Genomic DNA, 18,370 nt, shown 5'->3' on the forward strand with positions numbered 1-18,370 from the left:
TTTTTGACTCAGCTTTGCAAAGATAGCATCTGTATTATAAATTTTCACAACTTTATATTTTCCTGATGCCTCAATCAATAGCCTCACAAACAGGCTGTGAGCACCCTGCCCAGAAAACCAGATGGTCTAGTGAGATAAGACTAGTCCCAGCCACAAGTTCCTCTTCTTGCCTCAGCCTTACTGTGGCCTAGTGACATTGAATTGCATCCATAAAACTCCCTCATACCTTTCACTTGTGTACTCCCCAGTAAAGGCACTTGCCCACTGGTCCCCACTCTCCTTCTTGACTCCCCTCCTGCATGGTTGAATCTGCTGCCCTGGAGCTCCTCCCAAATGGCCCCTTGTGTCACATGCCCTGCCACCTGTCTGTAGGACCTGTGAGTGTAACCAATCCTTTAATTTCCATCTGCCTGTCCAAGTGTGTTTTCCATGGTTGTGTTGAAATATTCATTAAACACACCACCCTCAAAGGAGGACTTACTCTCTCACTTATAACACATCACCTCTTTTTTGCTCTTTGACCTACAAGTTCTCAACATTTAAGTAGTACCAAGTCATTTGTGAATGAAGTTCATGTATTCTTTCTTTCCCATGGATTTTAACAAACATAAAATGATCAGCACCCTGAGTAAAAGTCCTCCTGTACACTGAAGACACTGAAGATTCTCTCTCTCTCTACATATATATATATGTAATATATTAATATTGTTTAATTAGTGAAATTTTGGGCCTCGCGATGCTTTCTTAGTGTGTAATTAAGCCTCATATCAACAACAATAAATTGTGGAACTCCTAAACATGGTTGAAACATGCCACTGCAATCTATTACTTCTGGACATGCTTCTTCAAGAACTAAAAGAGGACTTGCTCGTATAGCAACCCTAAAGTAGCATCTCATTTAAAGATTCTTAGGATATAGAGAAACACTGGTATCTATAAATGAAATATAATGCACACAGGTGGAAAGAAGTAGAAACAATCTGTTTCTGTTTTAAATAGAACTAAAACAGTACTGACTTTTTCACGAGTAAATCAATTGTTTAACAAGTTAATATCCAGCAAAGCACACAGCTTTTGGCGTCATCAATTGTGCTAAATACGTGGCATTAAGTTAATTACAAGTTATGAGGAATCTTCCTAGGGTATATCTTCTACCAATTTAGGGACATTCTCTTCTGTACTCTAATGATTTGGTTGGCCATATAATTCAATCAAACACAGAGCATTCAGCCCTCTCTGCCTAGAAAAGCACTCACTGTCAGCAATCTGAAATCAAATCATTGTGGTGATCACTCTGCCACATGGAGTAGGTTGTGACAATTTAGAAAGACAATGGGTATGTTAATTGACTCAATGGAGTTTCAAAGCTAGTAGCATTCAAAAGAATAAATAAAACCATAAGCTTTACAGCTGTTTAGACAGATGAGCCAATAAGGGAACCAGTGCTTCCAGTCATTCCTTATTATCAGAGAACAATTCCTTTGCTAGTGGATTAGATCCTCTTTTTTGTCTTGTTTGTGTTGACTTGCAGTCTTGTCATTATTTTCTCAGTTTATAATATAGTTCAAACATTAAGGGATAACTCTAAGAAGTTATGTGCTGTTGGGATTTGTCACTCTGCCAAGGACAATTTGCCCAAGACTTAGGAGGTCTTCTTAAGCTGCCTTTAGTTGTAGAATTTTCTGTACAGGAGCTTTATCCTCTGTTTGAAAGCATGCCCATGTGCTGTTACTGTAAATTTTTTCTTTTCTTTTCTTTTTCTTTTTCTTTTTTTTGCTTTGAGATTAGGAATGTATTTTAAATTGTGAGCTGTAGGTCACTGGAGAGGAGAGAGGTGCTTAAACAATACCTTTCAAGGATGCATTTGCGCTAAGATCTGCTCTGGTAATTTTGTTTTTCTATGTCCCCAAACAAAGTATTACACTGATATAAATCCAACACTGATGAAAAACAATGAAAGAAGTAAATACAAGCACTTCAAGAATGAAAATAATTTCATTGTGTCATCATTTAAATCTCAATTCCATCAATGGTTTCATTCATTTTCTTATTTTTTAATTGTTTATCTTTTTTTTTTTTTTTTTTTTTTTGAGGCGGAGTCTTGCTCTGCCGCCCAGGCTGGAGTGCAGTGGCGCGATCTCGGCTCACTGCAAGCTCCGCCTCCCGGGTTCACGCCATTCTCCTGCCTCAGCCTCCTGAGTAGCTGGGACTACAGGCGCCCGCCACCGCGCCCGGCTAATTTTTTTGTATTTTTAGTAGAGACGGGGTTTCACCATGGTCTCGATCTCCTGACCTTGTGATCCGCCCACCTCGGCCTCCCAAAGTGCTGGGATTACAGGCGTGAGCCACCGCGCCCGGCCTAATTGTTTATCTTAATTTTACAAATTAAAATATCCATGTATAATTATTTTTTCCAAGGAATCAGCTACTAGATACTTTTATCAATGCCATTTATCTGTATATTTCGAAGTATTTGCACTTGTTTTTGTATTTGCAATTTTTTATTTTCTTCCTCATAATCTTTGCTTTTTACTTTTAGTTGAATATTTAATTTTTTTATTTAATCATGTCTCTCATCAAAGAAAAGAAAATAACTTGAAGCCATGTCTTTCTTAAAATGTACTTTTATAAAATGTATTAAATGTATACTATTGAATCTTTGCTTAATACAACACAAATTTATTTATTATCTTACAGCTCTGGAGGTCAGAAGTTTAGAATGAGTCTCACTGGGATTAAATCAAGGCATCTGCAATACTATGTTCCTTCTGGAGGCTGTAGGAGAGAATACATTTATTTTCTTTTTCCTGATTCTAGAGGCTTTCTGTGTTACTTAGTTTGAGGCCCCCTTTCTGTCTTTAAAGTCACCAATGCCCAGTTGAATTTTCCTTCATCACATCACTGACACTAACTTCTGTCTCCCTCTCCCATTTATAAAGACCCTTGTGATTACATTGTGCCATCTGGATAACGCAGGATAATCTCCTCGTCTCAAATTCAGCTGATTATCAATCTCATTCAGATGTGTAACCTCCATTCTTCCTTGTCATGTACAATGAATGGAATTGAAATTGCCATTGTATTCCTGGGGCAGTGGCTCACACCTGTAATCCCAGCAATTTGGGAGGCTGAGGGGATGGATCACCTGAGGTCAGGAGGTCGAGACCAGCCTCACCAACAAAGTGAAACCCCATCTTTACTAAAAATACAAAAATTAGTCAGTCATGGTGGCAGGCACCTGTAGTCCCAGTTACTCGGGAGACTGAGACAGAAGAATCGCTTGAACCCAGGAGAGGGAGGTTGCAATGAGCCAAGATCATGCCAGTGCACTCCTGCCTGGGTGACAGAGCAAGAATCCATCTCAAAAAAAAAAAAAAAAGAAAAAAGAAATCATCATTGCAAACTTGTAACTGAGACAGTGAAAGAGATCTAACCTAACCAACTCTTTCTTGTGTCTAACCTCCAGGCTGTCCTTGTTCATTCCTGGGCATAGGCTGAACTAACTTTGGGAGGAATTTAGTTTATAGTTGAAAACAAAGATAATAACAGCCCTTTCCCAAAACAAACTTCCTTCTTACTTGGGGACTAGATTGACTTTGTAGGACTAACAAACTAGCCACAAGATTAAAATTGTGATTTGGGAGTCAAGCAATTGGAGGCTACAAGACTCTGACCCTCCTTGAACTGCTCCTAAGATCAGTGCTTGAGATATTTTGCAGACCCTGCACTTAATGGCTCAGCTGGCCCCACCCAGATCAATAAACTGACTCATCAGATATTGCGGCCCCCACCTGGAACTGCCTCAGCATTAAAAGACCACTTCGACTCCCTCTGACTTCATCTCTCATTGGTCAGGTCACTGGTTCCCCCACCCACCAAGTTGTTCTTAAAAACTCTGATCCCTGAATGCTCAGGGAGACTGATTTAAGTAACAATAAAACTTCAGTCTCCTGCACAGTTGGTTTTGCATGAATTACTCTTTCTTTATTGCAATTCCCCTGTCTTGATAAATTGGTTCTGTCTAGGCAGCAGGCAAGGTGAATCCATTGGTTGGTAACAGAATGTTTGTGTTCCTCCATAATTCATACATTAAAATTCTATCTTCTCTACCCCCAATTTGATGATATTGGGAGGTGGAGCCTTTGGGAGGTAATTAGGTCATGAGGGTGGAGACCTCAAGAAGCGATTCATGCCTTTATGAAACGACCCCAGATAGTTCTCCCTTTGGGCCATGTGAAGACATAATGAGAAGTAGGCAATCTGCAGAACCTGACCATGCTGATACCCTGATATCAGACTTCCACCCTTCAGAACTGTGAGAAACAAATTTCTGTTGTTTATAAGCCACTCAATCTATGGTAATTTTCTATTGCAGCTTGAACTAAAACACTAGGCATCCCGATCTGTTCACAGGTCCAGGTCGTGGACATCTTTAGAGGCTATTATTCTGCCACCACAGGGACTTTTTGTTCTAAAGCATGGGAATGGAAATATGAATCTTACCATGATCTGAAATCATCATATTTTAGATGATACTGCCTAGGAAGATGACAAGTAAGATACATTTAAAACATGGAAATATAATGAATGGATGGTGAATTGGCAATGAGAGTGTGTGAAGAGAGGCCTATTTCGAAGTAGATAAGGAAAGTCTCTTGGATAAATGAATAACAATAAGAAGTTAATGAACCAGATATCTAGGGAAAGAGTACTTCAGACAGAAGGATTGAAAGGTACCAAAGTCATGAACAAGAATAAGTTTGGAATATTCTTAAAACAGAAAGAAGGTGATGGAAGAACAAAGAGTCAGGGAAAGAGAATGAATCTGAGAGTAATAGCCAAACTTCTTACCACAGCTGATGTGATTTTGTGTGATTTGCCTATTTTTCCACCTCCTCCTTTGTGTGTTGGTAAACCACTGGACAAGTTTGAGTAGTGTTTTAACCACAGCGTTATAGTCTGGAAAGTTCATTTTGGCTGCTTTATAAAGAATGAGTTTCAGGGTACCAGATAGGAGTTAGTGAAACCAACTAGGAGGTGACTGACATAGTTCAAGGGAGAGATGAGATAGCAACGGAGTTAGAGAGTACTGGACATATTTGGACATATTCTTTGGAGGTAGATGCTGCAATGGGGTGTCCCATCCTTTGAACTATTGACATTTTGAGGTAAGCAATTATTTGTTGTGGGGAACTGTTCTTTGCATTCTTGGGAATCACTCATGCACAGGATTTGGTGAAGTCTTGAATGAAAGGTGTGAGGGAAGGAGAGTAGTCCAGGGTTACTGGTGAGTGCCAAACTTTCATAAGTGAAATTGTATAAGCTCTTTTTTATTGCTCTCAGCACACATAAAGCTGGGTTTTGTATAAATTAGGAGACTGGTGTCATTGAAGCCTTTAAGAGAATCTACAGGGAGAACTGTTTGTAATAAAAGTTTAAAACACTTTCTTAAAAAATACTTCCCTTAATAATGAAATGACATACTTGACTTTCTGGAGGTGAAATTTTATGGGCTTCCTTCCTCAGATACGAAATAACCAGTTTGGGTTCTGTTATGTCTAAGGTGATCCCATTTCTAACCTTTAATCTCTAGGCTCCAATTCCACTTTTAGAGACCTTACTTTGATTAACTGGTAAAAAAGTGATACACAGATAGATACAGAGATATGGATATAGATGTAGATATAGATGATATAGATATCACACACATACACACACACACACAAATATATACATAGCCCATTTTCCTCCCAGATTTTTATAGATTTGCTATACACAGAACAGGAAAATAATCATGTGTTGTATTCACCTAAAGCCTAAGACTCTAATAAACACTTTTTTTTTTTTTTTTTTTGAGATGGAGTCTCACTCTGGAGTGCCGTGGTGTGATTTCAGCTCACTGCAACCTCCGCCTCCCGGGTTCTAGCGATTCTCCTGCCTCAACCTCCTAAGTAGCTGGGATTACAGGCGCCCACCATCATCCTTGGCTAATTTTTGTATTTTCAGTAGAGACAGGGTTTCACCATGTTGGTCAGACTGATCTCAAACTCCTGACCTCGTGATCCACCCCTCTCGGCCTCTCAAAGTACTGGGATTACAGCCATGAGACACTGTGCCTGGTCCAACTTAACTTTTATTAATAATAAGTTACTTATAATTATATGACCCGTCACAACTTGATTGCGAATTTCCCAATGGCATAGACCACATTATGTCTTCCACATTTCCTGGTACAGAGGCAGTCATAATGGATATTTATTAATTTTTTGTGTGCAGAAGGGCTCATACCCACACATACATCTTTCTTTTCAATTCATGGGATTCTACAGAACTTGCCAATCAATCTGAAGCTTTCTAGACTCAAGAATTAGACCATTCAATCTCCTGATCAGCATGATTGGCCCAAGCTAGAGCAATTGTTTATCACTGGACTCAATCAATAGCCCTTCCTTGACGCTTCTTCTTGTAATTATTATTTTGAATCTGAGCTTTGAATAGTATAAGCAGAAAGGAAAGAACACAGAGCTTTACGCACTTGTATTCAGGATTCCTATATTGTGAGAATGCTGATCTGAAGAAGAACCTGATATTCAGTGAGATGAGAAAACAAATGTTAGAAGGTTTGACTTTTCCTGGAGTCATCACTAAGACTAGCTACTTTCTAGGTCAGGTGAGTCAACCAATTCCCCATGATTAATTTTTTTTTATCCAGTTATTGTCTCTTGCCAGAAAATAGCTCTGATTAATACAATAGGTAGTTTTAAATATCTCAAAATAATAAGAGCTATTATGACAAATCCACAGCCAATATCATACTGAATGGGCAAAAACTGGAAGCATTTCCCTTAAAAACTGGCACAAGACAGGGATGCCCTCTCTCACCACTCCTATTTAACATAGTGTTAGAAGTTCTGGCTAGGGCAATCAGGCAAGAGAAAGAAAGAAAGGGTATCCAGTTAGGAAAAGAAGAAGTCAAATTGTCCCTGCTTGCAGATGACATGATTGTATATTTAGAAAACCCCACTCTCTCAGCCCAAAATCTCCTTAAACTGATAAGCAACTTCAGCAAAATCTCAGGATACAAAATCAATGTGCAAAAATCACAAGCATTCTTATACACCAGTAACAGACAAACAGAGAGCCAAATCATGAATGAACTCCCATTCACAATAGCTTCAAAGAGAATAAAATACAACTTCCTAGGGATGTAAAGGAATCCAACTTCCTAGGGATGTAAAGGACCTCTTCAAGGAGAACTACAAACCACTGCTCAGTGAAATAAAAGAGGACACAAACAAATGGAAGAACATACCATGCTCATGGATAGGAAGAATCAATATTGTGAAAATGGCCATACTGCCCAAGGTAATTTATACGTTCAATGCCATCCCCTTTAAGCTACCAATGACTTTCTTCACAGAATTGGAAAAAACTGCTTTAAAGATCATATGGAACCAAAAAAGACCCCGCACTGCCAAGACAATCCTAAGCCAAAAGAGCAAAGCTGGAGGCATCACACTACCTGACTTCAAACTATACTACAAGGCTATAGTAACCAAAACAGCATGGTCCTGGTACCAAAACAGAGATATAGACCAATAGAACAGAACAGAGCCCTCAGAAATAATGCCACACATCTACAGCCATCTGATCTTTGACAAACCTGACAAAAACAAGAAATAGGGAAAGGATTCCCTATTTAATAAATGGTGCTGGGAAATTTGGCCAGCCATAAGTAGAAAGCTGAAACTGGATCCTTTCCTTATTCCATATACGAAAATTAATTCAAGATGGATTAGAGACTTAAATGTTAGACCTAAAACCATAAAAACCCTAGAAGAAAACCTAGGTAATACCATTCAGGACATAGGCATGGGCAAGGACTTCATGTCTAAAACACCAAAAGCAATGGCAACAAAAGCCAAAATTGACAAATGGGAGCTCATTAAACTAAAGAACTTCTGCACAGCAAAAGAAACTACCATCAGAGTGAACAGGCAACCTACAGAATGGGAGAAAAATTTTGCAATCTACTCATCTGACAAAGGGCTAATATCCACAATCTACAAAGAACTCAATCAAATTTACAAGAAAAAAACAAACAACCCCATCAGAAACTGGGCAAAAGATATGAACAGATACTTCTCAAAAGAAGACATTCATACAGCCAACAGACACATGAAAAAATGCTCATCATCACTCACCATCAGAGAAATGCAAATCAAAACCACAATGAGATACCATTTCACACCAGTTAGAATGGCAATCATTAAAAAATCAGGAAACAACAGGTGCTGGAGAGGATGTGGAGAAATAGGAACATTTTACGCTGTTGCTGGGACTGTAAATTAGTTCAACCATTGTGGAAAACAGTGTGGAGATTCCTCAAGGATCTAGAACTAGAAATACCATTTGACCCAGCCATCTCATTACTGGGGATATACCCAAAGGATTATAAGTCATGCTGCTATAAAGACACATGCACATGTATGTTTATTGCGGCACTATTCACAATAGCAAAGACTTGGAATCAACCCAAATGTCCATCAGTGACAGACTGGATTAAGAAAATGTGGCACATATACACCATAGAATACTATGCAGCCATAAAAAAAGATGAGTTTGTGTCCTTTGTAGGGACATGGATGTAGCTGGAAACCATCATTCTCAGTAAACTATTGCAAGAACAGAAAACCAAACGTCGCATGTTCTCACTCATAGGTGGGAATTGAACAATGAGATCACTTGGACACAGGAAGGGGAACATCCTATTGTGGGGAGGGGGTAGGGGGGAGAATTAGCATTAGGAGATATACCTAATGTAAATGACGAGTTAATGGGTGCAACACACCAGCATGGCATATGTAACAAACCTGCACGTTGTGCACATGTACCCTAGAATGTAAAGTATAATAAAAAAATGAAAAATGGTTATTGATGTCAATGTTGTTGTAAATAACAGTTTTGAATATAACATGTTTTTCTCTCTTTCTGAATAGAGGGGAAAATGTAATAAAGTTATTTAAGAGGAATAGCTCGCAAAACATCTCATTTCCAAGGACAAAATAAAGAGAAATTTTTAAAAAGAGAATATGAGTGGAGATATAAAATAATATATAAAGTACTGAGTGGGATTGGCTTGCTAGGATTTGCTTAAAATCCATTCATTCATCAGAATGTTGATGAATGGCTCCCTATGGAGAACAAATCTGGCAAACAGTTTGAAGAGATCAACAGTAGAAAGAAGACATTGCTCTAATTACACAGAATTTAAAGCATAAATGTTTATTCATCAATAAACTGTTCACTCACTCATTCATTCATTTATTTATTTGCTTACTGAGTTCATACAACATACCAATAACGGTGACAGATGTTGTGGACATAAAAGTAAACCAAAAATGTTTCTTTCTCCAAAAGGTCACAAGTCTCAAGTATAAATCAAGCAGAGGTGGGCAAATCATACAAACCGGAATGCCAGCCACCTACAGAATAATAAGTAACAGTGGTGGATTAGGAGAATTTGTGAGTTCAAGCTCTTAAAATATTCAATATCAGGTGTTTGGTTTTGTTTTGGTTTGGGGATTTTGTTTGTTTGTTTGTTTGTTTGTGTTACAAAAATATATTTGGGAGCTGAATATAGCCTGCATAACTTTTGGGCTTTCTGATGTGCAACCTCTGGTCTTGATACATAAGCAAATAATTTAATATCAGGTAAAAGGTTCTATGGGGGAAGGGAACTGTTGAGTTCCCTGAATTCACCTGTGAATGGCATTCTGGAAGCAGTGTTACCTAAATGCGAAAGAATGAGTAGACACAATCCAGGTAAATGGAGAAGAGCATCTCAGACAGATGGAATAGAATATTCTAAGGCCTGAAAGTTAGGAATGGTCTTGGAACACTGGAAATATGCAAGAGCTTTCATATGTCTGAGCATAGAGTCTCAGGAGATCATGAAAAATAAGGCTCCAGAGTTCAGCCTGTTAGCAAGGTTGTGTCCAAGCCTGGGGGCTCCTTGGTGACACAGTGTAATCTCAAATCTAACACATTTAACAATAGACAATAAAACAAAGAAAACCAAGAAACACCTCATAACGCGGAGTTAAGGCTTGCAACACACCGCTGTCTCAAGAGATTTTCTTTTGCTGGCTAAGCCTCTTATGTTTGGCACAAAACAACATTGTCAAATATAAGCTTGATTCCAGCAGGAAAAATTAAGATACTGTAGTCCCAGTGATTTACTACAATTGTACTGAATTTAGATATCTGCTTACCTGACGATACACAGAGAGAATGCCCTTAGGTTTTCCTATAAAACTCACTATTTGGGCTAAGCACATTAATAAAACTAACAGGTATCAGAATAAAAAAGTCTAAAAAAAGACATAAGTGAAAAAGGGTGTTGTATTCCCTTGTTTAAATTTCTTCTTTTTACTTTCTGTTTATCTAAGTCCTAATTTACACCCAACAGATTGAATTCTCTTTGAGAGAGCAAACAATTTTCAATTCTTCTTTCTGCCTTTAATATATTGAACAATACTTAATGCCTACTCTTAAATGTGTTCAAACAATATCTAGTTGTCTGGATTGAACATTGCATTCATTATCTACTGCTGCATAACAAATTATCCCCCAAAATTAATAGCTTAAAACAATAAACATTTACTATTACACAATTTCTGTGGGTTAGGAATCTGAGAGTGGCTTGGCTGGTGGATATGGCTCAGGATCTTCTACAAAGCAGCCATCCAGGTGTTGGCTGGGGCTGCCAGCATCTCAAGGCTCAACTCTGGGAGGACTCACATCTATGCTTATGCATGTGATGTTGGCAAGTCTGAGAATATCCACTTCCGACCTCACTCACATGGTCCTTTCCATAGGACTTTCCCAGATAGAGCAATCCAAAGAAGAATGTGATAAAATACCCAACAGGGAAACAACTGTTTTTTTTTTTTTTTTTGAGATGGAGTGTCGCAGAGTCACCCAGGCTGGAGTGCAGTGGCCCGATCTCGGCTCATTGCAAGCTCCGCTTCCCGGGTTCACGCCATTCTCCTGCCTCAGCCTCCCCAGTAGCTGGGACTACAGGTGCCCACCACCACGCCTAGTTAATTTTTTGCATTTTTAATAGAGACAGTGTTTCACGTGTTAGCCAGGATGGTCTTGAGCTCCTGACCTCGTGATCTACCCGCCTCGGCCTCCCAAAGTGCTGGGATTACGCATCCAGCCAGAAAGCAATAGTTTAAAAATATCCTAATCTCAGAAGAGATGACTTATCATTCCTGTCATGTCCTATTCATTATAAGTGACTTCATACCTCCAGCCCACACTGGAGGGCAGAAAGCTACTCAAGGGTGTAGTTTGAAATTGCCTACCACAAACATTTTAAAGAGAAGTTAAGAAATAGGATGTGGGCCGGGCGCAGTGGCTCATGCCTGTAATCCCAGCACTTTGGGAGGCTGAAGCGGGTGGATCACGAGGCCAAGAGATCGAGACCATCCTGGCCAACATGGTGAAACCCCATCTCTACTAAAAATATACAAATTAACCAGGCGTGTCTGTAGTCCCAGCCACTTGGGAGGCTGAGGCAGGAGAATTGCTAGAACCCGGGAGGCAGAGGTTGCAGTGGGCTGAGATCGTGCCACTGCACTCTGGCCTGGTGACAGAGCGAGACTCCATCTCAAAAAAAAAAAAAAAAAAAAGAAGAAGAAGAAGAAGAAAGAAATAGAGTGCATTGCTACTCTGAATGGAATCAGAATACTCTTATGGAGGAATAACCAATAGTGGATAAGAGAAAGTAAATTATTGTAGATTGACCAAGTTTGCAGAAGGTCATGGCCTGTTAGATCTCACTTCTCCTCATGACTCCTAATATCATCAATAAAATAAACCTCAAGATGGCTATGGTGATTTTAATGAATTTTTTGATAGAAATCAATGAAACAACTGACTTTTATGCTATTTTCTGTTAGAGTAGGGAAGCAAGTCAGATAAGAGAAACTAGAAGTATAAAGGTAGAGGGAAAAATAAGGTAGTGTAGCCCAATAACTCATAAAAATTTGAGGAAAATGCAGGAACTCATATAGCTGTGGAGCTGCATGAGCTGAGATTGATTGTAACCAGAAGTAAGAAGCAAAGATACTTCCAGTGAATTCTCAGGTGCATATGTATTAGTGAAATTGTGTTTCAACGTCAATTTCTCCTGCTAGACAGAAAAGAAGCTCTGCGATGTAATGAGCTATATTTTCCTAAGTCAATGGCATTGAGAATCAGATTTTTGGAGAAGAAAAATCCTGAAATAAGGAAAGAAAGTTTTGCTTTCTCTAATTCTTGGAACAGCGCTTGGTACAGAACCAGATGCTCATTTTTGCTTTGATTTTCTTTGTTTTATTTTTGGTGGACTGAAAGAAGGAATAAAAAATAAAAGAATGTGTTTACACATCTTGTCTCTGCAGTGAAGGGATCTATCGTTTTTTGACGTTGTTCTAATGCAGGCTATTGCATTAGACGCCATCACCTACTGTTGCCACGACACACAATGCCTCCTGACAAATTGCACAGAAGCCTATAAGGGGCTTGGCATAACAGCCTTGCTCAAAAGAGTGATTTGCAACCCAATCATTCTCTCATAATAAGAGTTATACAGAGAAGTAATTAGTTAAGTCAGCAAATATAGAAGCAGAAGAGGCAGTGACTAACCTCACTTTATCATGAAGCACTAGAGGAGGTACTGGTAAGAGGTGAGATCACTAAACCCTCTTTTTGTGTAAATCATCATAAGATAGACTAATTTTTGGAAAGAGGTTCTAATTTGCAGTGAGAATTGACTGTGGCTATTAAGATTCAAGGGTGTTTTCTTCCTTTCCTCCTTCCTTTTTTTAAACTATTGTGAGTCTGTTGACTTTGTATTCCCATGATCTAAGCTAAAAGAGAATGTATCTGGCACCTGGCATTTTGCACATAAGTGAATCTTATTAAAACCCTATATTCGTTAAGAACAAAGGTCATATGATATTTTTACAGAAAAATTTTCCTTAACCCTTTTGTCTCCCAGCAGACTGTTCACATGGTAGGTTATTTGTACCCCACATTAGATGGCAAACTGCACGAGGGAAGGAAGTATATTTATTTAATTCACTAATGTATCCAACATGGTAGCGTTCCTGGAGTATAGTAACTTCTTAAAAAATATTCATCAAGTGATTGTTTAATGAATTGGCATCATTTTCAAAGCCTCATTATAAACAGGATATGAATTTTCATTCTCTCTTGTCCTGATTTAATCGGCTCAAATTCCTTTAATAAATCATGCATTGCATAAAAATTCTGTCATTAAAGACAAAGAAACATCATATTCTGTTTGCTTTTTCTTTCTCTCCACCCATTGATGATACTGAATTTCAATGATTCTGACATCTAGAGTGGACCTTTCACTCAAAATTTCAATAGAATTGAGAATTAAACTTTTGGAAAAGAAAATAAAAATGAAATAGGCAAGGAAATTTTTAGTTTTTCAGTTTTACACAGGAAGATGAAAGGGTTTTTGTGATTTGCTTAACCTCTTCTACATAACTTCTCTTTATAAGTAAATGTGCCAGATGCCTCCAGTGCCCCATCTCACAGCTTCTCCAGTCCAGTTATTTGGATCTAACTTTTGCTGTAGCAAACCCACGTCTCTAGGTATGGCTTGGTGACACATTCATCTGAATTGCATCACTTATGTTGTCCATTTCTTCCCTAGGTCTTTTCTAAAAAGACATCTGTGTGCAACTTCTAAGGACTCAGACAACTCTCAGCCTAAAAGAAATCTGACACTATTTTGGGGTTTTCCAGAGAAACAAAATTGATGGAATCGATCTCTCTATCTATTGTCTCTATCTATCTATCTATCTATCTATCTATCTATCTATCTATCTATCTATCTATCTAGAAAGAGAAAAGGGGGATTGATTGATTATTTAAAAAAATGGGTTCATGAAATTATGTAGTCTGGCAAGTCCAAAATCTGTAGAGCTAATATCCCAATTCAAGTCAGAAGCTAGAAGTCTGCTATAGAACCAGGAAAAGCTGAGGTCCTTAATAGGAGGTCATCAGGTAGAAGCACTCTTTCTTACTCAGAGTAGAATCAGTGGTTTCTCCTATTCAGGTCTTCGACTGACTAGATAAGGCTCACTCACAAAATGGAGAGTAGTCTGGGATACTCATTCTAGGCATTTAAATATTAATGTCATCCAAAAACATCCTTATAGAAACACGCAGAATAAAGCTTGACAGGTGGGACATGTTGAATGAAGATAATTCTGAGTTCATAATTCCATGCAAACATTGATCCATTGTATCCATGTCTTCCTGTTTCACTTACTAAGGCTCATGGCTATAGAACGTCAAAGAAGCCGCATTATCCCTTCCTAAGAATAAGGATTTTGGAGTCTGACTCTGTGGGTTTAAATGCTGGCTACATTCTTATTAGCTGTGTGATCGTAATCAAGGTACTTGGCTGGTCTGTTCCTATCACAGGCTGAATGTTTGTGTCCTTGAAAATTCATAAACCAAGCCTTAATCCTCAGTGTGATACTGTCTGAAGATGGGACTTTTGGGAAGTGATTAAGCTTAGATAAGGTCATAAGATTGGGGCACCATGATGGACTTATCTGCCCTCGTCAGAAGAGACACCAGAAATCTCACTTGCTTTCTTGCAGTGCTCACATAAAGAAGTCATGTGAGCACTCAGCAAGATGGCAGCCATCTGCAACGAGACGGAGGAGTCGTCACCAGAAACTGACTGTGCTGACACCCAGATCTCAGACTTTCAGCCTCCAGAACTAGGAGAAAATAAATTTATGTTGTTTAAGCCACTCAGTTATGATATTTTTATGGCCCTTAAGCAGATTAAAACAGTACCTTAGACCCCTAATCTACAATATAGGTATAGCAGTCATATGTTTTTAGCCCATGGTGTTATTGTAAGAATTAAATAAAATAAGTGAGAAAAATAATATAAAGTGAGAAATAGAATATAAGTTGTTTTTGTTTCTTAGTAATAGATTCAAATTTAATCTGTCTTAGAAATTAATATCACTTTTAAAATAAATATAGCCTCAGAATTTGAGTATTTCAAAGGCTCTTTTTTTTTTTTTTTTTTTGCAGAAAAGATGTGATCATCGTCTTCATGTTTTACAAATTCTAAAGGATTTGAGAATGCTGAGGTCTATAAATAAAATCCCTTGCATTAAGCCTGCATATATGACTTCTAACTGGATTCTTCCTATTCACTGTGTTCCAGCAGGTCAAACATGTAATGTCAGGAAAAAGAATCCCAATAATGGTGAAGAGGTGCAGTTAAATGGAGCAAACTGAAAATGATTTTTTTTGCAATGTGTAGATTTTCAGAGGAGAAATTAAAGATGCACCGTGCTTACTCCAAGCAGGAAAACAAACAGGGAGCTTACATGGTTTGAGCCAAATTCTTTTGGAACATCAAACCTGAAACTCTTTATATTCTGGAGAGGGGATGACACTGAATATACCTTGACAGTCTGTCTGGTAAATGTGAATGTCATTTAGTAGTCTCTTTCCCAATAAGTGGCATGCTAACATCTCAATAAAATAAGAATGCAGTCCAGAAGTCAATCATCCCATGCCTTCTCAGATTCCAAGGAAATTGTCTCATCTGTAAGAGCGTGGAAAAAATTGCTCTCCTTCTTAATAAATGGAAATATTAAAGCATCAAGTAACACAACCCAGAATCCCATCAATAAATAAATTCTGTTTGGAAAGTAAAATTTGGCGAATGCTGGCTGACTTTTTTTCTTAACAAATATAACCAGAACGGTTTTATATTTCTCTTCCTTAGTATATTTGTGGTAGACAGAAAAATAGTCCAATAGCTATCACCAATTTCCTTCTCTCTTGCTAGTCTTTTACAACAGAAACTGGAAAATGCCATTTATTTCTTTACGTGACCTCTTTTACAACCGTGAATATTTGTGTACCGGTTTGGTCTGTAAAACATAAAGAAAAGTCTGATGGGATAGAGGGATAAAAAGAGACCCACTCCAGGGAAGAAGTGTTGTTGTTTTTTTTTCCTATAGCTTCCTCAACCCACATGTCTTCCTGCCTTTAAAAGTGGACATGATGCTTAACGTTGCATCAGTCATCTTGTGGCCATGAAGCAAGTGGTCCAGTCCCTGCCTGACAATGCCAGGAGCTGGACTTTATCAATAAAATTAGGATCGATGGACCTCTCAAATGGAAACTTTCTGAAGTAGGTAGAATTTTAGTACCCATGAATTTCACTCCCTACCATTACACCTATGAATATGTTATTTCACATAGTGAGAGGGATTTTGCAGAAGGAATTAAATAATAGACTTTAAATATAGGGAGATTCTCCTGGTGGGCTCAATGTAATCACTTGAGCCCATATAGGCAGATACAGTTCTCTGGCTGGCGTCAGTCCTAAATAAAAAGAAGAGGAAGACAGAGGAGAATTAAGGCAGATAGATGTGAAGATGAGAAGGCCGGTTGTATTAGCTTTGAGCCAGGGAACATGGCTAGCTTCTAGACTCTAACAATCCCAGACCAATCAAGTAAATAGAGACCTCAGTCCCATAGTCATATGGAGCTGAATTCTGCAAAGAGCTTGAATAAGCATCGAAGCAAATTTCTCCTGAGATCCCCCAGTTAAAGAGTAAGCTGGTCAATACCTTGATTTCAGTCTTGTGAGACTGTGAGCCGAGAAATCAGCCTAACCCAACAGACCTTTCACCTAAAGAAGTGTGAGATACTATATAGACATATATCTATGTTTTTTCAGGCCACTAAGTTTATGGTGATTTGTTACAGGAAGGTAGAGAACTAATACACTTCCTCAAAACACATTTATTCACTAATGTGTTTTAGAAGATAGGCCATTCTAGGGAGTCAAATAAAAAATACAATGACAATGACAGCAAGGTAATAATAAAAACTAATCATGACTGAGTGTTTCTTATTATTAATGTGTCAGGTTCTGTTCCACAGCAAACAAGACGGATTAGGGTGCTATTTCCTTGGAGTTCTTGTGTTAGTAGAAGAAATAGATAACAAACAAATAAATGCCCAAGAAAAAAATATTTGTGTTATACAGACCATTAAATAGGACAATTTAAAAGCAAATTATTTTTCAAATAGTTTCGATGGTATGGCCAGGGAAAGCCTCTTTGTAGAGGCAAAATCTAAGTGAAATCTGAATGATAAGAAGAAATAAGTGAATAAAACTTTGTGAGGAAGGAAATACAGACAGCTGCAAAGACTCAGTGATGGAAGCAGGCTTGGAGTGCTTGATGTTAAGGAGGTAAAACCATGGTGAATGAGGGAAAGCTGGTGGGAAGGACAGAGATGAAGTCTGAGAGGTAGAGAAAGATTAAATAGGGCCTCGGAGGCCATGAATGGTTTGTATTTTGTTCTTAGAGTAATAAGAAGTCAACGGAGAAAAGTGGGGGTCTGAATTATACTCTCAGTGATCACTGTTGCTGTATAGAACATACATTGTGCAGGCTGGTAGGTAACAGTGGAAACTGGGAGTCAGGCCACACCAGGTGATTAGGAGGCAGATCCAGGTGGCAGTTGTGGTGCTGGAACTAAGTGGATGGTTTCAGATTGTTTTGGAGGTAGATTAAATAGGACTTTCTGGAATATTCATTGTGGAGATGAAGGTAAGAATAGACTCAAGATTAGATTTTTAGTTTGAGCAGCATGAATGGCAATTCAGAAGATTAAGAAGGGAAAGAACTGAGAAAACTTGACAGGTGGGGTAGAAAGGATGAGGAATCAATCCTGCTTTGGCTTTTTAAATTTTGAGATGCCTGTTGGTTATTCTAAGAGATAATTTGAATATATATATAGGACAAAATTCCCCCAACTTAATGTTTATACATTACTCTTTTTTTGTGTGTGATTTCTTTAAACTACTTGCACTGTTCCTTATTTATTTATTTATTTTTATTTATTTATTTATTTTTATATTTATTTATTTATTTTTGAGACGGAGTCTCGCTCTGTCACCCAGGCTGGAGTGCAGTGGCCGGATCTCAGCTCACTGCAAATTTATTTCTTTTTCTCTAATCAAAATCAATTTTCACTTACAAAAATGTGTTTCACAAGGAAATGTTAAGGCCAATAGACACTCTATTCACTTTTATTTTTGCAGTACTAATATAAAAGGAAAGTAATCATAAAAATAAACACATTGTGAACAAAAGTATTATTTTGACTTCCTGTTTCTGTTACCTGTGTAAGGCTCTGAACATGTAGTCAGACAATTTTGTTGAGATACATATATGTATATCTTTGTGTGTATATATCTATCTAAATGTATATGCACACACACAAA

This window comes from Rhinopithecus roxellana, chromosome 20 (genome assembly GCF_007565055.1).
Source record: "Rhinopithecus roxellana isolate Shanxi Qingling chromosome 20, ASM756505v1, whole genome shotgun sequence".
In the NCBI taxonomy this organism is placed as follows: Eukaryota; Metazoa; Chordata; class Mammalia; order Primates; family Cercopithecidae; genus Rhinopithecus; species Rhinopithecus roxellana.